At 39.1% G+C, this 20,201-nt stretch overlaps 1 pseudogene; it reads right to left on the minus strand.

Moving 5' to 3' along the window:
• LOC149748900 (tRNA-splicing ligase-activating factor archease pseudogene) overlaps window positions 1–20,201 on the minus strand; it is a 42,857-nt pseudogene continuing 22,656 nt past the window's right edge.

The raw sequence follows: 20,201 nt of genomic DNA on the forward strand, positions 1-20,201 counted from the left end.
TATATATATATATATATATATATATATATATATATACATTTTGCTTATCTATATGTATATATAGATAAAACATTTTGCTTATCCTTTCATCTGTCAGTGGACACTTGCATTACTACCACATTTTAGCTATTGTAAATAATGCTGCTATAATGTGTCTAGGATGGGTCTCTTTGAGTTCATTTTACTTGGAGCTTGTTGAGCTTCTTGGATGGTTATATTCATATCTTTTATCAAATTTGGGAAGGTTTTGGCCATTATTTCTTCAAATATTCTCTCTGCCCTGTTCTCTCTCTCTTCTTCTGAAGTCCCACAATGGTATGTTGATCTTCTTGATGGTGTCCCATACATCCCTCAACTCTGTTCAACTTGCTTCATTCTTTCATCTTTCTGTTCCTCAGACTTGATAATTTTAAATTCACTGATTCTTTTTTCTGCCAGCTCAAATATGCCTTTGAATCCCTGTAGCATATTTCTAATTTCAGTTATTATACTTTTCAGCTCCAGAATTTCATTTTGGATACTTTTTAGGTTTTCTGTCTTTTTACTGATATTTTCATTTTCTTCACATATCTTTTTCTTGATTTTCTCCATGTCATTATTTATTTCTTTGATCATCATTAAGATAGTTGTTTTAATTTTTTTTCTAGTCGTCCACACTCAGGTCTGGATCAATAGCAGAATCTGAATAATAAACCAGTTTCTTGGTTTATTTTTTCCTTTGAATGCCCCATACTTTTCTTTCTTTTTATGCCTTGTGATTTCTTTGTTGTTTTTGAAAACTGGACATTTGGATATAAAAATTTGTTAATTCTGGAGATTCAATTTTCCCCTTTCCCAAGAGTTTGCTGTTTTATTTTGGTTCTGTTGTTATTGTTTTCATTGTTGTAGACTGTCTCTGTGCTGAGGATAAGTCTGAGGTGAAAATTGATCTTCTTGGGTCTTTTCTGAGCTGTACTTTCCCTTGGGCAAACTCCCCTATATATGCAGTTAGTTTTTAATGTCCTGGTCTTTGATGTCTGGCTCCCAAAAGGAGGAGGGAAATGAAGAGGAAAAAAAGGGCGCTAGCTCCTTAAGTCTCCAGGAAGCCACTCCAGCTAGAGAAATAGATGCTTATAACAATGGGGGGAGGTTCAATGATAATGGCACCACCTCATTTTCTGCATCTCTGTTATCAGAAGCAACAATAAGTGATCAGAGCACAGATCCCAATATTTGGAGGACAGCATCCTCTTTGCCTAATCTGGTTCCCACAAGCTATGTTCAAGGCAACCCAAAAACACGTGCACACCTTGCCTGCCCCAGGGCTGGGAATGAGAAATGGGTAACTGCTACTGTGTTCAGAGGTGAAATTGATGGAAGTTAATTGCAATTTACCATACAAATCTTCCATTGGAAGTTGCAAACCTTCAGTAGACTCCAGTATAATTACATCTGACAGATTCTGCCATTGTAAATGTTTATGTGGGGAGACAGATTTCTGATATTTTCTACTCTCCCATCTTCCCAATCTTCTCTGCCTTTTGTTGATTACTGTTACAATGATTTATCTTTCTCCATTCTTTTTATTTTTAATATGTGTCAATATTTAAAGTAGGTTTATTTTAGAAAACATGGGTCTTGGTTTTTTATCCACTCTGACAATGTCTATTTTTAATTGGTGTATCTATACCATTGATATTTAAAGTGATTATTGATATATTTGGATTAATATCTAACTTTTTATTTTTACGTTTTCTATTCATTGCTCTTCTTCTTTGGTCTTCTTATTGTGCTTCACGTTTTTCTTCACTTTGTGGTTTTAATTGAGCATTGTATATTTTTCCATTTTCTCTCCTTTCTTAGGATATGTATTATATATTTTTAAAAACTTTTTTGAGTGGTTTCCTTAGAGCTTTCAATATACATTTACAACTAACAAGAGTCTACCTTCAAATAACACTATACTGCTTCACAAGTAGTACAAATACTTTATAATAACAAACGTATCTTATTCTCCCTTCCTGTCCCTTGTTTTATTGCTGTTATTTATTTCACTTACACATACAAAATTATATATGACATACATACACTTAAACACATATAAGCATACTTAAGCTATTATTATATTAAACAAACTGTTAGGTTAATTATGGATAAAAAGTACAAGATTTTATTTTACTTTTATTTTTCCTTTCTCTAACACTCTCTTTTCTTTATATAGATCTTAGTTCTGAATTTCATTTTTTTTCCTTCTAAAACATTTCTTGCAAGGTAGGTCTACTTGTGACAAATTACCTCAATTTTTGCTTTTCTGAAAATGATTTCTCCTTCACTTTTCAAGGATCATTTCACAGGGTACAGAATTCTAGGTTAGTGGGTTCTCTCAACATTTAAATATTTCACTCCACTCTCTTCTTGTATGATTACTGAAGAGAATTCAGATGAAATTCTCTTCTTTCCTTCTCTATAGATAAGTTGTCTTCCTCTGACTTTTTAGAAGATTTTCCTTCATATTTGATTTTCTGTAGTTTTAATATGAAATGTTTAGGGGTAGTTTTTTGGCATTTTCCTGCTTGAGGTTCTCTGAGATTCGTGGATCTGTGGTATGATGTCTGACATTAACTTGGGAAAATTCTTGGTCATTATTACTTCACATATAGCTTCTGTTCTTTTCTCTCTTTCTTCTTTTTCTGGTATTCCCTTTACATATATGTTCCTTTTTAGCAGTAGTCACACAGTCCATAGATACTCTGCTCTTCTTTGTCTCTTTTCTCTATGCTTTTGCATTTTGGAAGTTTCTAATAAGATATCCTCTAGCTCAGAGATTCTTTCCTCAGTCATGCCCAGCCTACTAATGAGGCCATCAAAAGCATTTTTCATTTCTGTTACTGTGGTTTTTTAATCTTTAGCATACTTTTTCATTCATAGAATTTCTATATATTTCTATATCTCTACTTACATGGCCCATCTGTTCTTTCATGCAGTCTACTTTTTCCATTAGAACCATGGCATAAAATCATAGTCGTTATATTTTATATTTAAAAATTTTTTAACATCTTTATTGGAGTATAATTGCTTTACAGTGGCGTGGTTCTGCTGTATAACAAAATGAATCAGCTATACATATATATATATCCCCATATCTCGTCCCTCCCACCTCCCTATGCCACCCCTCTAATTGGACACAAAACACCGAGCTGATCTCCCTGTGCTATGCAGCTGCTTCCCACTAGCAATCTATTTTACATTTGGTAGTGTATATATGTCCATGCCACTCTCACTTCGTCCCAGCTTAGCCTTCCCCCTCCATATGTTCTCAAGTCCATTCTCTATGGCTCCATCTTTATTCCTGCCCCTAAGTTCTTCAGGACCATTTTTTAAATTAGATTCCTTATATATGGACTCTTGATGAGTCTGGCTAATGGTTTATCAATTTTGTTTATCTTCTCAAAGTACCAGCTTTTAGTTTTATTGATCTTTGCTATCATTGCCTTCATTTCTTTTTCATTTATTTCTGAACTGATCTTTATGATTTCTTTCCTTCTGCTAACTTTGCAGTTTTTTTGTTCTTCTTTCTCTAATTTCTTTAGGTGTAAGGTTAGGTTGTTTATTTGAGATGTTTCTTGTTTCTTGAGGTAGGATTGTATTGCTATAAACTTCCCTCTTAGAACTGCTTTTGCTGCATCTCACAGGTTTTGGGTCATCATGTTTTCATTGACATTTGTTTCTAGGTATTTTTTTATTTCCTCTTTGATTTCTTCAGTGATTTCTTGGTTATTTAGTAATGTATTGTTTAGCCTCCATATGTTTGTATTTTTTACAGATTTTTTCCTGTTATTGATATCTAATCTCATAGCATTGAGGTTGGAAAAATACTTGATGCAATTTCAATTTTCTTATATTTATCCAGGCTTGATTTGTGACCCAAGATATGATCTATCCTGGAGAATGTTCCATGAGCACTTGAGAAGAAAGTGTATTCTGTTGTTTTTGGATGGAATGTCTTATAAATATCAATTAAGTCCATCTTGTTTAATGTATCATTTAAAGCTTGTGTTTCCTTATTTATTTTCAGTTTGGATGATCTATTTGGTGAAAGTGGGGTGTTAAGTTCTCCTACTATTATTTTGTTACTGTTGGCTTCCCCTTTTATGGCTATTAGCATTTGCCTTTGTATTGAGGTGCTCTTATGTTGGGTTCATAAATATTTACAATTGTCATATCTTCTTCTTGGATTAATGCCTTGATCATTATTTAGTGTCCTTCTTTGTCTCTTGTAATAGTCTTTATTTTAAAGTCTATTTTGTCTGATATGAGAACTGCTACTCCATCTTTCTTTTGATTTCCACTTGCATGGAATATCTTTTTTGATCCCCTCACTTTCAGTCTGTATGTGTTCTTAGGTCTGAAGTGGGTTTCTTGGGTGTTGTTTTTGTATCCATTCAGCCAGTCTATTTCTTTTGTTTGGAGCATTTAATCCACTTCTTTTAAGGTAATTATCAATATGCATGTTGCTATTACCATTTTCTTAATTGTTTTGGGTTTGTCTTTTCCTTCTCTTGTTTTTCCTGCCTAGAGAAGTTCCTTTAGAATTTGTTGTAAAGCTGGTTGGTTGGTGCTGAATTCTCTTACCTTTTGCTTGTATTTAAAGGTTTTAATTTCTCCATTGAATCTGAATGAGATCCTTGCCTGGTAGAGTAATCTTGGTTGTAGGTTCTTCCCTTTCATCACTTTAAATATGTCCTGCCACTCTCTTCTGGCTTGCAGAGTTTCTGCTGAAAGATCAGCTGTTAACCTTATGGGAATTCCCTCGTATGTTATTTATTGCTTTTCCCTTGCTGCTTTTAATATTTTTTCTTTGTATTTGATTTGATAGTTTGATTAATATGTGTCTTGGCATGTTTCTCCTTGGATTTATCCTGTATGGGACTCTCTGCACTTCCTGGACTTGATTGACTATTTCCTTTCCCATATTAGGGAAGTTTTCAACTACAATCTCTTCAAATATTTTCTCAGTCCCTTTCTTTTTCTCTTCTTCTCTGGCACCTCTATAATTCGAATGTTGGTGTGTTTAATGTTGTCCCAGAGGTCTCTGAGACTGTCCTCAATTATTTTCATTCTTTTTTCTTTATTCTGCTCTGTGGTACTTATTTCCACAATTGTATCTTCCAGGTCACTTATCCATTCTTCTGCATCAGGTATTCTGCTATTGATTCATCTAGAGAATTTTAAATTTCATTTATTGTATTGTTCTTCATTGTTTGTTTGCTCTTTATTTCTTCTAGGTCCTTGTTAAACATTTCTTGTATTTTCTGCATTCTATATCCAAGATTTTGGATCATCTTTACTATCATTACTCTGAATTCTTTTTCAGGTAGACTGCCTATTTCCTCTTCATTTGTTTGGTCTGTTGGGTTTATACTTTGCTCCTTCATCTGCTGTGTATTTATGTCTTCTCAATTTGTTTTTTATGTGTGTTTTTTTTGTTTTGTTTTGTTTTTTTGCGGGATGCGGGCCTCTCACTGTTGTGGCCTCTCCCATTGTGGAGCACAGGCTCCGGATGCACAGGCTCAGCGGCCATGGCTCACGGGCCCAGCTGCTCTGCGGCATGTGGGATCTTCCCAGACCGGGGCACGAACCTGTGTCCCCTGCATCAGCAGGTGGACTCTCAAGCACTGCACCACCAGGGAAGCCTGGTTAAATTTGTTTAACTTACTGCATTTGGGGTCTCCTTTTTGCAGGCTGCAGGTTTGTAGTTCCCACTGTTTTTGGTGTCTGCCCCCAGTGAGTAAAACTGGTTCAGTGGGTTGTGTAAGTTTCCTGGTGGAGGGGACTGGTGCCTGTCTTCTGGTGGATGAGGCTGTATCTTTTCCTTCTGGTGGACAGGACCACATCTGGTGGTGTGTTTTGGGGTGTCTGTGAACTTAATATGATTTTAGGCAGCATCTCTTCTAATGGGTGGTGTTGTGTTCCTATGTTGCTAGTTGTTTGGCATGGGGTGTCCAGCACTGTAGCTTGCTGGTCATTGAGTGGAGCTGGGTCTTAGTGTTGAGATGGAGATCTCTGGGAGAGCTTTTGCCATTTGATATTATGGGGGGCCGGGAGGTCTGTGGTGGACCAATGTCCTGAACTCGGCTCTTCCACCTATCAGGCTCAGGCCTGACACCTGGCTGGAGCACCAAGACTCTGTCAGCCACACAGCTTATAAGAAAAGAGAGGGAAAATAAAAGAAAGAAAGAAGAAATAAATAAATAAAATACAATAAAGTTATTAAAATTAAAAATTATTAAAAATTAAAAAATTAGAAAGTAATAAAAAAAGAAAGTAAGAAGAAAGAGAGCAGCCAAACCAAAAAAACACATCCACTAAGTATAACAAGTGCTAAAATCTGTACTTAAAAAAGAAGAAAAACCAGACAGACAGAACCCTAGGAGAAATGGTAAAAGCAAAGCTGTACAGACAGAATCTCTCAGAGAAGCATATACACACACACACTCACAAAAAGAGAAAAGGAAAAATATGTGTGTGTGTGTGTGTGTGTATGTATGTATATATATATATATATATATATATATATATATATATAAAGGAAGAGAGCAACCAAATCAATAAACAAACCTAACAATGATAATAAGCTCTAAATACTAAGATAAACATAAAACCAGAAACAAATTAGATGCAGAAAGCAAACCCCAAGTCTACAGTTGCTCCCAAAGTCCACCATCTCAATTTTGGGATGATTCATTTTCTATTCAGGTATTCCATAGATGCAGGGTACATCAAGTTGATTGTGGAGATTTAATCCACTGCTCCTGAGGCTGCTAGGAGAAATTTCCCTTTCTCTTCTTTGTTTGCACAGCTCCTGTGTTTCAGCTTTGGATTTGGCCTTGCCTCTGTATGTAGGTCACATGAGGGCGTCTGTTCCCCTCCCAGACAGGACAGGGTTAAAGTAGCAGCTGATTAGGGGGCTCTGGGTCACTCAGGCCGGGGGGAGGAAGGGGTATGGAATGCAGGGCAATCCTGCAGCAGCAGAGGCCAGCATGACGTTGCAACAGTCTGAGGTGCACTGTGTTTTCTCCTGGGGAATTTGTCCCTGGACCCAGGACCCTGGCCATGGCAGGCTACACAGGTTCCTGGGAGGGGAAGCGTGGATAGTGACCTGCACTTGCACACAGGCTTCTTGGTGTCTGCAGCAGCAGCCTTAGTGTTTCATGCCAGTCTCCAGTGTCCACGCTGATAGCTGTGGCTCATGTCTGTCTCTGAAGCTAATTTAGGCGGTGCTCTGAATCTCCTCTCCTCGCACCCTGAAACAATGATCTCTTGCCTCTCTAGCAGGTCCAGACTTCCCCCACCCCACTCCCTCCTGGCTAGCTGTGGTGCACTAGCCCTCTTCAGGCTGTGTTCAGACAGCCAACCCCAGTCCTCTCCCTGGGATCTGACCTCTGAAGCCCGAGCCTCAGCTCCCAGCCTCCACCCACCCTGGCAGGGGAGGAGACTCTCAGGCTGGTGATTGCTGGTCAGCACCGATCCTCTGTGTGGGAATCTCTCCACTTTTCCCTCTGCACCCCTGTTGCTATGCTGTCATCCATGGCTCTGAAGCTTCCCCCGGTCCACCCCCTGTCTCCACCAGTGAAGGGGCTTCCTAGTATGTGGAAACATTTCCTCCTTCACCTCTCCCTCCCAGAGATGCAGGTCCCATCCCTATTCTTTTGTCTCTGTTTTTTCTTTTTTCTTTTGGCTTACCCCAGTATGTGGGGGAGTTTCTTGCCTTTGGGGAAGTCTGAGGTTTTCTGCCAGCATTCAGTAGTTGTTTCAGGAGTTGCATTCCACATGTAGATGTATTTTTGATGTATTTGTAGGGAGGAAGGTGATCTCCACATCTTACTCCTCCACCATCTTATTATTATTATTATTATTTTTGGTACACGGGCCTCTCACTGTTGTGGCCTCTCCCATTGCAGAGCACAGGCTCCGGACATGTAGGCTCAGTGGCCATGGCTCACAGGCCCAGCCGCTCCATGGCATGTGGGATCTTCCCAGACCGGGGCATGAACCCGTGTCCCCTGCATCGGCAGGTGGACTCTCAACCACTGCACCACCAGGGAAGCCCCTCCACCATCTTGAAGGTCCCCCCTGATCATAGTCATTTTAAATTTCAGGTCTGATAGTGCCAACATCCCTGCCACATCTGAGTCTTGTTCTCATGCTCGCTTTTTCTCTTTAAACTGTTTTCTCCCTTTTAGTATAATTTGTACCTTTTTCTTGATAGCTGAACATCATGTACTGAGTAAAAGGAAGTGTGGTAAATAAGCCGTTAATAATGTGGTGGCAACGTGTGGGGAATGGAAAGCATTCTGTAGTGTTATAATTAGGTCTCAGTCTTTTAGTGACCCTGTGCCCTTTGACTGTTAACTTTACAAATGTTTCTCAGTTTTTCCTCCCTTAGATGGGAAAGGATGGCTAGTGTGGACAGGAGTTGGGTATTTTCTTTCCTCATGTGGAAGGGTAGAGAGGGCTGAGGTTGGTATTTGCTATCCCCTGATGTGGTTAAGCTCTGAAAAAATACCATTTAGGCTGTGGTAAGAGTTTCTCTGGAGGGCAGGCCTTGTTAAGAAGAACAAAATGCTCTGGCAAGTTTCAAAATTGTTCCTTTTCCCTTCTCCTACTAGAAGTATGAGGGGCTTTTTCTCTGATATGTACTGTGAGAATTTGGTTAGGTTTCTGGAGATAAACTCACAAATTTGTGGGAGTCTCCTTTTGACTGAGTCCCACTGGATTTTTTAACTCTCAAACTTGTCCACACTGCATTTCCAGCAATTCATCAATTATAGTTTAGGTTTTCCTACATGTGTACTGGTTCCCATAGAAGTTTCTCCTTGTGGGTTTCTGCTCTGGTAAGTTGTGATAATTTGTTTCTCCAATTGCCTGTCTGTCTCTTCAGTTTGGGGGATAATGGTTTGCCCTGTGACCTCATTTCTCTGGAAGATCCAATAATAGTTTTTATTATTCAGTATGTTCAGCTTTTTATTTATTGTTAGGACAAAGTGACGACTTCCAAACTCTTTACATGCCAGATCAAAAACAGAAAGCCTCTGCTGTTGTTTTTTGTTTGTTCCTATGTACATAAGGTGTCTTTTTTCCTTAGTCAACTTTTCAGAGTTTCTATTGTCACTAGTTTTGAGAAATGTAGTTATGATATGTTTTGGCATATTTTCTTCTTCTTCAGGTTTGTGAGGTTCTTGAATCTATGGGTATATAGAGTTCATCAAATTGGGGGAAATTTGACCATTATTCCTTTAAATATTTTTGCTTGTCCCCCCCTTTGGGGATGCTAAATATTTGTATGTTAGGATGCCTGAAACTGTCTTGCTGCTCACTGATGCTCTGGTGTCTATTTTTTGTGTCCATTTTCTGAGATTACTTTTGGACAGTTTCCATTGCTATGATTTTTAGTTCAGTATTTCTTCCTCAATGTAACCTAATATTAATACAATACAGTGTACTTTTAATCTCAAGCATAGTGGTTTTCTTATTATGAAGTTTGAATCATGTCTTTTTTATACCTTCCATATCTATTTAATTCATTTAATCTTCCCTCTATCTCCTTGATCATTTTTAATACAGTTATAAGTGTACTTTAATGTTCTTGTCTACTAATTCAATCATGTCATTTCTGGGTTTATTTCTAATTCATTTTTCTCCTCTTTCTGGGTTATATTTACCTCTTTATTTTCATGCCTGATAATTTATAATTGTATGCCAGACACTGTGAATTGTTGTATGCTGAATATTTTCATATTTCCACTAATATTTTTGAGATTTGTTCTTAAATGCAGTTTAGTTACTTGGAAACATTTGATCCATTGGGTCTTTCTTCTAAAGTTTGTTAGACAGGATCAGAGCAGCATTTGGTATAGGGCTAAATTGCCCCACTAGTGAGGCAAAACGTATCTATCTGAGTACCTTACCCAGTGCCCCACAAATTATGAGACTTTCCACTGTGGGTGTCCAGAACAGGAACAATTTCCATCCCTGTGCAGTGTTGAGTGTGGTGTGTGTGTGTGTGTGTGTGTGTGTGTGTGTGTGCAGCTCTCTCCTGCCTGGTTCTGTGTCCTGGAATGCTAGTCATTTTGACCTCCCTCAGCTCATCTCCCCATGCAATTTTTTAAGTAAACATTTTCGATTTAGCAAAAATGTATGAAAAATAGTACAGAGTTTCCATGTACCCCACACCTAGTACTCTCTACTATTTACATCTTACATTAGTATGGTGTTTGTCACAAGTAATGTATCAATACTGACACATTATTACTAACCTCATTCAGAATCTACTTTTTTGTATGTTCTTTTTTGTGTTCCAGGAGCCCATCCAGGATTACATTTGGTCATCATGTTTCCTTCTGGCTGTGACACACTTCATTTTTGATGACCTTGACAGGTTTAAGGAGTACTAGAGAGGTATTTTGTAGGATATCCCTGAATTGAGCTTTTTCTAATGGTTTTCTCATGATTAGACTGGTGTTATGTGTTTTGAGGAGGAAGGCCATAGAGGAACGTGCTACTCATTACATCAAATCTTTAGTACATATCATCAACATGATTTATCATTGTTAGTGTTAACCTTGGTCATATGGCTGAGTCCCCAAGTAACTTAGAACACCATTTTGTGCTGTTCGTCCTCTGTTTAGAGACAGGAAGAGCTATAAACAAATACTGAACTATAGTTTCTTATTTTGCAGAAGAGTAGATTAGCCATTCTGTACTTCCTATGTATTCTAGAGAGAGAATATGGAAATATATTGTGGATAATGGGAGCTGTGTTTCTCACTGTCAGAAAAGGGAGTTACAAATATGGAAAGGGAAGTGAGCATAAACATTTTCATTTTGGATATGAATTGGGGGTATTAAAATGAACTCATGCTTTTAAATATATAGATACTGAAACAGATCACATGTGCATGTACATGATATTTTGAATGTTTATGGGAATGTATGTATAGTTATTCATTTATTTATTAGTTCTTTCCCTGATACAAGAAATTATAATATTTCAATAGCAATGTATACACAGCACCCAGATCTTGGTTTCTAATATTATCCTCTTCTATAAATAAATATGATATTATATTATCCTCATCTTCATGTATCCTTTATGACATTGCTAACTTGGGGCTAGGAAAAGAAAAATGAACTTGGAACACCTTGTGGCAGAAAATAAGAAGTACTCAAAAAAAAATGGGAATACATCCAAAGGACATAGGAGTTTGCCTGAAGGGATGCCCACTTGTCTAATATGAGATAATTTGAGCATCAAAATAAATAATGGGGGATGAAGGGAAGATAGCGGAAGAGTAAGACGTGGAGATCACCTTCCTCCCCACAGATACACCAGAAATACATCTACACGTGGAACAACTCCTACAGAACACCTACTGAACGCTGGCAGAAGACCTCAGACCTCCCAAAAGACAAGAAACTCCCCACGTACCTGGGTAGGGCAAAAGAAAAAAGAATAAACAGAGACAAAAGGATAGGGACGGGACCTGCACCAGTGGGAGGGAGATGTGAAGGAGGAAAAGTTTCCACACACTAGGAAGCCCCTTTGCGGGTGGAGACTGCAGGTGGCAGAGGGGGAAGCTTCGGAGCCGTGGAGGAGAGTGCAGCCACAGGGGTGCGGAGGGCAAAGCGGAGAGATTCCCGCACAGAGGATCGGTGCCGACCGTCACTCACCAGCCTAAAAGGCTTGTCTGCTCACCCGCCGGGGTGGGTGGGGCTGGGAGCTGAGGCTAGGGCTTCGGTCAGAGCGCAGGGAGAGGACTGGTGTTGGTGGCGTGAACACAGCCTGCAGGGGGTTAGTGCATCATGTCTAGCCGGGAGGGATGCCGGGGGAAAGTCTGGACCTGCCGAAGAGGCAAGAGACATTTTCTTCCCTCTTTGCTTCCTGGTGCGCGACGAGAGGGGATTAGGAGCGCTGCTTAAAGGAGCTCCAGAGATGGGCGCGAGCCACGGCTAAAAGCGCAGACCGCAGAGACATGCATGAGACGCTAAGGCTGCTGCTACCACCAACAAGAAGCCTGTGTGCAAGCACAGGTCACTATCCACAACTCCCTTCCGGGGAGCCTGTGCAGCCCGCCACTGCCAGGGTCCCGGGATCCAGGGACAACTTCCCCGGGAGAACACATGGCACGCCTCAGGCTGGTGCAACGTTATGCCGGCCTCTACCGCCGCAGGCCTGCCCCGCACTCCGTGTCCCTCCCTCCCCCCAGCCTGAGTGAGCCAGAGTCCCCAAAGCAGCTGCTCCTTTAACCCCGTCCTGTCTGAGCGAAGAACAGACTCCCTCCGGCGACCTACACGCAGAGGTGGGGCCAAATCCAAAGGTGAGCCCCAGGAGCTGTGAGAACAAAGAAGAGAGAGGGAAATCTCTCCCAGCAGCCTCAGAAGCAGCGCATTAAACCTCCACAATCAACTTGATGTACCCTGCATCTGTGGAATACATGAATAGACAACCAATCATCCCAAATTGAGGAGATGGACTTTAAGAGCAAGATTTATGATTTTTTCCCCTTTTCTTCTTTTTGTGAGTGTGTATGTGTATGCTTCTGTGTGAGATTTTGTCTGTATAACTTTGCTTCCACCATTTGTCCTAGGGTTCTATTCGTCCAGTTTTTTAAATTTTTTTCTTAATAATTATTTTTTATTTTAATAACTTTATTTTACTTTATCTTCTTTCTTTCTTTCTTTCTTTCTTTCTTTCTTTCTTTCTTTCATTTTCTTTCCTTCCTTCCCTCCTTTAGACAACAAATCATCCCAAATTGAGGAGATGGACTTCGAGAGCAAGATTTATTATTTTTTCCCCTTTTCCACTTTTTATGAGTGTGTATGTGTATGCTTCTGCATGAGATTTTGCCTGTATAGCTTTGCTTTCACCATTTGTCCTAGGGTTCTATCAGTCCGGGGTGTTTTTGTTTGTTTTTTTAAAATTTTTTTCTTAATAATTATTTTCTATTTTAATAACATTATTATATTTTATTTTACTTTATTTTATTTTACTTCATCTTCTTTCTTTTTTTCCTTCCTTCCCTCATTCCTTCCTTCCTTCCTCCCCCCTCCCTCCTTCCCTCCCTCCCTCCCTCCTTTCTTTCTTTCACTTTTCTTTCTACTTCTACTAATTCTTTCTACTTTTTCTCCCTTTTATTCTTAGCCGTGTGAATGAAAGTCTCTTGGTGCTGCAGCCAGGAGTCAGTGCTGTGCCCCTAAGGTGGGAGAGCCACCTTCAGGACGCTGGTCCACAAGAGACCTCCCAGCTCCACATAATATCAAATGGCAAAAATCTCCCAGAGATCTCCATCTCAACACCAGCACCCAGCTTCACTCAACGACCAGCAAGCTACAGTGCTGGACATCCTATGCCAAACAACTAGCAAGACAGCAACACAAAACCACCCATTAACAGAGTCTGCCTAAAATCTTAATAAGTCCACAGACACCCCAAAACACACCACCAGACGTGGACCTGACCACCAGAAAGACAGGATTCAGCCTCAACCACCAGAACACAGGCACTAGTCCCCTCCACCAGGAAGCCTACACAACCCACTCAACCAACCTTAGCCACTGGGGACAGACACCAAAAACAATGGGAACTACGAACCTGCAGCCTGCAAAAAGGAGACCCCAAACACAGTAAGATAAGCAAAATGAGAAGACAGAAGAACACACAGCAGATGAAGGAGCAAGATAAAAACCCACCAGACCTAACAAATGAAGAGGAAATGGGCAGTCTACCTGAAAAAGAATTCAGAATAATGATAGGAAAGATGATCCAAAATATTGGAAATAGAATAGATGAAATGCAAGAAACATTTAGCAAGGACCTAGAAGAACTAAAGATGAAACAAACAATGATGAACAACACAATAAGTGAAATTAAAAATACTCTGGATGGAATCAATAGCAGAATAACTGAGGCAGAAGAATGGATAAGTGACCTGCAAGATAAAATAATGGAAATAACTACTGCAGAGCAGAATAAAGAAAAAAGAATGAAAAGAACTGAGGACACTCTCAGAGACCTCTGGGACAACATTAAATGCACCAACATTCGAATTATAGGGGGTCCAGAAGAAGAAGAGAAAAAGAAAGGGACTGAGAAAATATTTGAAGAGATTATAGTTGAAAACTTCCCTAATATGGGAAAGGAAATTGTTAATCAAGTCCAGGAAGCACAGAGAGTCCCATACAGGATAAATCCAAGGAGAAATACGCCAAGACACATATTAAGCAAACTGTCAAAAATTAAATACAAAGAAAACATATTAAAAGCAGCAAGGGAAAAACAACAAATAATACACAAGGGAATCCCCATAAGGTTAACAGCTGATCTTTCAGGAGATAGTCTGCAAGCCAGAAGGCACGGCAGGACATATTTAAAGTGATGAAGGAGAAAAACCTGCAACCAAGATTCCTCTACCCAGCAAGGATCTCATTCAGATTTGATGGAGAAATTAAAACCTTTATAGATAAGCAAAAGCTGAGAGAGTTCAGCACCACCAAACCAGCTTTACAATAAATGCTAAAGGAACTTATCTAGGCAAGATACACAAGACAAGGAAAAGACCTACAAAAACGAACCCAAAACAATTAAGAAAATGGGAATACGAACATACATATCAAAATTACCTTAAATGTAAATGGACTAGATGCTCCCACCAAAAGACACAGATTGGCTGAATGGATACAGAAACAAGACCTGTATATATGCTGTCTCCAAGAGACCCACTTCTGACCTAGAGACACATACAGACTGAAAGTAAGGGGACGGAAAAAGATATTCCATGCAAATGGAAACCAAAAGAAAGCTGGAGTAGCAATTCTCATATCAGACAAAATAGACTTTAAAATAAAGACTATTAGAAGAGACAAAGGACACTATCTAATGATCAAGGGATTGATCCAAGAAGAAGATATAACAATTGTAAATATTTATGCACCCAACATAGGAGCACCTCAATACATAAGGCAAATACTAAGAGCCAGAAAAGAGGAAATCGACAGTAACACATTCATAGTAGGGGACTTTAACACCCCACTTTCACCAATGGACAGATCATCCAAAATGGAAATAAATAAGGAAACACAAGCTTTAAATGATACATTAAACAAGATGGACTTAATTGATATTTATATGACATTTCATCCAAAAACAACAGAATACACATTTTTCTCAAGTGCTCATGGAACATTCTCCAGGATAGATCATATCTTGGGTCACAAATCAAGCCTTGGTAAATTTAAGAAAATTGAAATTGTATCAAGTATCTTTTCTGACCACAATGCTATGAGACTAGATATCAATTACAGGAAAAGATCTGTAAAAAAATACAAACACATAGAGGCTAAACAATACACTATTAATAACGAAGTGATCACTGAAGAAATCAAAGAGGAAATAAAAAAATACCTAGAAACAAATGACAATGGAGACACGACGACCCAAAACCTATGGGATGCAGCAAAAATTTCTAAATTCTTAAAAAGGCACAACCTGCCAAGACTGAATCAGGAAGAAATAGAAAATATGAACAGACAAATCACAAGCACTGAAATTGAAACTGTGATTAAAAATCTTCCAACAAACAAAAGCCCAAGACCAGATGGCTTCACAGGCGAATTCTCTCAGACATTTAGAGAAGAGCTAACACCTATCCTTCTCAAACTCTTCCAAAATAAAGCAGAGGGAGGAACACTCCCAAACTCATTCTACGAGGCCACCATCACCTTGATACCAAAACAGACAAAGATGTCACAAAGAAAGAAAACTACAGGCCAATATCACTGATGAACAAACATGCAAAATTCTTCAACAAAATACTAGCAAACAGAATCCAACAGCACATTAAAAGGATCATACACCATGATCAAGTGGGGTTTATTCCAGGAATGCAATGATTCTCCAATATATGCAAATCAATCAATGTAATATAGCATATGAACAAATTGAAAGGGAAAAAACATATGATCATCTCAATAGATGCAGAGAAAGCTTTCAACTAAATTCAACACCCATTTATGATAAAAACTCTCCAGAAAGTAGGCATAGTAGGCATAGTAGACATAGGAACCTACCTCAACATAATAGAGGCCATATATGACAAACCCACAGCCAACATCATTCTCAATGGTGAAAAACTGAAAGCATTTCCACTAAGATCAGGAACAAGACAAGGTTGCCCTCTCTCACCGCTCTTATTCAACATAGTTTTGGAAGTTTTAGCTACAGCAATCAGAGAAGAAAGGGAAATAACAGGAATCCAAATTGGAAAAGAAAAAGTAAAGTTGTCACTGTTTGCAGATGACATGATACTATACATAGAGAATCCTAAAGATGCTACCAGAAAACTACTAGAGCTAATCAATGAATTTGGTAAAGTAGCAGGATACAAAATTAATGCACAGTAATCTCTGGCATTCCTATACATTAATGATGAAAAATCTGAAAGTGAAATCAAAAAAACACTCCCATTTACCATTGCAACAAAAAGAATAAAATATCTAGGAATAAACCTACCTAAGGAGAGAAAAGACCTGTATGCACAAAATTATAAGACACTGATGATAGAAATTAAAGATGATACAGATAGATATAGAGATATACCATGTTCTTGGATTGGAAGAATCAACATTGTCAAAATGACTCTATTACCCAAAGCAATCTACAGATTCAATGCAATCCCTATCAAACTACCACTGGCATTTTTCACACAACTAGAACAAAAAATTTCACAATTTGTATGGAAACACAAAAGACCCCGAATAGCCAAAGCAATCTTGAGAACGAAAAACGGAGCTGGAGGAATCAGGCTCCCTGACTTCAGACTATACTACAAAGCTACAGTAATCAAGACAATATGGTACTGACACAAAAACAGAAAGATCAGTGGAACAGGATAGAAAGCCCAGAGATAAACCCATGCACATATGGTCACCTTATCTTTGATAAAGGAGGCAGGAATGTACAGTGGAGAAAGGAGAGCCTCTTCAATAAGTGGTGCTGGGAAAACTCGACAGGTACATGTAGAAGTATGAGATTAGATCACTTCCTAACACCATACACAAAAATAAACTTAAAGTGGGTTAAAGACCTAAATGTAAGGCCAGAAACTATAAAACTCTTAGAGGAAAACATAGGCAGAACACTCTATGACATAAATCACAGCAAGATCCTTTTTGACCCACCTCCCAGAGAAATGGAAATAAAAACAAAAATAAACAAATGGGACCTAATAAAACTTCAAAGCTTTTGCACAGCAAAGGAAACCATAAACAAGAACAAAAGACAACCCTCAGAATGGGAGAAAGTATTTGCAAATGAAGCAACTGACAAAGGATTCATCTCCAAAATTTACAAGCAGTTCATGCAGCTCAATAACAAAAAAACAACCCAATCCAAAACTGGGCAGAAGACCTAAATAGACATTTCTCCAAAGAAGATATACAGACTGCCAACAAACACATGAAAGAATGCTCAACATCATTAATCATTAGAGAAATGCAAATCAAAACTACAATGAGATATCATCTCACACTGGTCAGAATGGCCATCATCAAAAAATCTACAAAAATAAATGCTGGAGAGGTTGTGGAGAAAAGCGAACCCTCTTGCACTGTTGGTGGGAATGTAAATTGATACAGCCACTATGGAGAACAGTATGGAGGTTCCTTAAAAAACTAAAAATAGAACTATCATACAACACAGAAATCCCACTACTCGACATATACCCTGAGAAAACCATAATTCAAAAAGAGTCATGTACCAAAATATTCATTGCAGCTCTATTTACAATAGCCCAGAGATGGAAACAACCTAAATGTCCATCATCGGATGAAAGGATAAAGAAGATGTGGCCCATATATACAATGGAATATTACTCAGCCATAAAAAGAAACGAAATTGAGCTATTTGTAGTGAGGTGGATAGACCTAGAGTAAGTCATACAGAGTGAAGTAAGTCAGAAAGAGAAAGACAAATACCGTATGCTGACACATATATATGGAACTTAAGGAAAAAAAAGTGTCATGAAGAACCTAGGGGTAAGACAAGAATAAAGACACAGACCTACTAGAGAATGGACTTGAGGATATGGGGAGGGGAAAGGGTAAGCTGTGACAAAGCTTAGAGAGAGGCATGGACATATATACACTACCAAATGTAAGGTAGATAGCTAGTGGGAAGCAGCCACATAGCACAGGGAGATCAGCTCTGTGCTTTGTGACCGCCTGGAGGGTTGGGATAGGGAGGGTTGGAGGGAGGGAAACGCAAAAGGGAAGAGATATGGGTCATATGTATATGTATAACTGATTCACTTTGTTATAAAGCAGAAACTAACACATCATTGTAAAGCCATTATACTCTCATAAAGATGTAAAAAATAATAAATGACATTAAGGTGAATAAAATAAGAATCCAGGATTCCTTATGCATATAATAAAAGAGTAAAGGAAAGCATGGGTTAATTTAAAAAATTACAGAGAGAGAAAGGAAATATCTTTCTTATACTAGAAATCGTCTAGAAGAAGTGACATCAACAACATGGCAGGATAAGAGTTTCTACCATCTTCCCCCCAAAAGAAAACATATTTAGACAATTAACAATGGGTAAGAGACATTTGTGGATGTCCAGGAGGACAGTTCTAGCACAGCATTGGAACAAAAAAAGAAAAATCTGAGAGTGGATGCATTAAATAGGGAAGATGAACAGTTTAACATTACCTGTATCAACCCTCCCCCAAGGCAGTTTAGCTCAGTACCAAGAGGGAATTTCTTGGCCATGTTTTCTCCCATGGGGAAAAGCAAGCATATGAATGAGCACCCAGCTTCTTCAGCTCTGCAGGATGCTAAAAAACAGACCTACTTCTTTTTCACCCCACCCAGAATACTGAGGTGTGCAGTGAGATGAGGACAGGGAATGACTGGGAGAAGAGTAGCTACGTCTCTCAGAGGGCATCAAAGAGATGTGGATCCTATTAACTGCATTAGAGGTTCCAACAGGGAGCCCACCCATGACTGCTGGTAATGCCTTGCCTACAGATCCCCCCAACTGACCCAATGCCTCACATGCCTCACTCACACATACCCTCACACATTGTGACCATCTCCCTGTGCATGCCCCCCCCACAGAATGGTGAGAGTGAGCCTGTGTGGAGGCCTAGTGAGCTTGCATAGGAAGCTGGCACAACTGCAGAATCAGGAGAAACCTCATAAACGTAGGCATTCAGCACCACCTTAGGGAAAGCAAACGGGAGGTTGTCCACACCCAACCTGGCTTTGCAGTATTGATAGAAGGCATACAATCTTATTGTTTCTCCCACAAGAGGCAACAAGAAGCGTGGCACCAGCATATCCAAAGAAAATGTCTGAGAAAACCTCAGAATCCCTAACAGGGCTGATGGAAGGTATTTCTGTCCCAAAGTTAGTCAGTAAAGATGGGAAGATGTCACATCCTCTTCAATACAAAGATAGCAATGCAAGACTTCAAGGAACATGAAAAATCAAGGAAACAGGATGTAACTGAAGGAACACAATAATTTTCCAATAATCAAACCAAAAGAAATGGAGATCTGAAATTTGCCTGAGAAAGAATTCAAAATAGTTGTTTTAAGGAAACTCAGGGAGCTACAAGAAAACACAGAAAAACTATTCAACAAAATTAGGAAAACAACACACAAACAAAAACTTTTCAGTTTAACAGAGAGATAGAAATAATAAAAAAGAACATATCGGGCCAAAGAGCATAATGCATAAAACAAACAAAAAATAGAGAAAATCAATGAGAGAGAGGATCAAACAGAAGAATCTGTATAGTAGAAGACAGGTTTCTTGAAATTATCCAGTCAGAAAACAAAGAAAAAAGAATGAAAAAGAATGAAGAAAGCCTCTGTGAGCTATGGGATAAAATTAAGAGAAGCAATCTATGCACTATTGGAGTCCCAGAAGGAGGAGACAGGGAGAGAGGGGTAGAAAGCTTATTTAAAGAAGTAATAGCTGAGGGCCTCCCTGGTGGCACAGTGGTTAAGAATCCACCTGCCAATGCAGGGGACATGGGTTTGAGCCCTGGTCCGGGAAGATCCCACATGCCACAGGGAAACTGACAATGACCACAACTACTGAACCTGCACTCTAGAGCCCACAAGCTACAACTACTGAGCCCGTGTGCCACAACTAC

The sequence above is a fragment of the Delphinapterus leucas genome, chromosome 6, assembly GCF_059928025.1.
Source record: "Delphinapterus leucas isolate spDelLeu-1000000601 "Yukka" chromosome 6, BTC_Dleu_Yukka2, whole genome shotgun sequence".
NCBI classification, from domain to species: domain Eukaryota; kingdom Metazoa; phylum Chordata; class Mammalia; order Artiodactyla; family Monodontidae; genus Delphinapterus; species Delphinapterus leucas.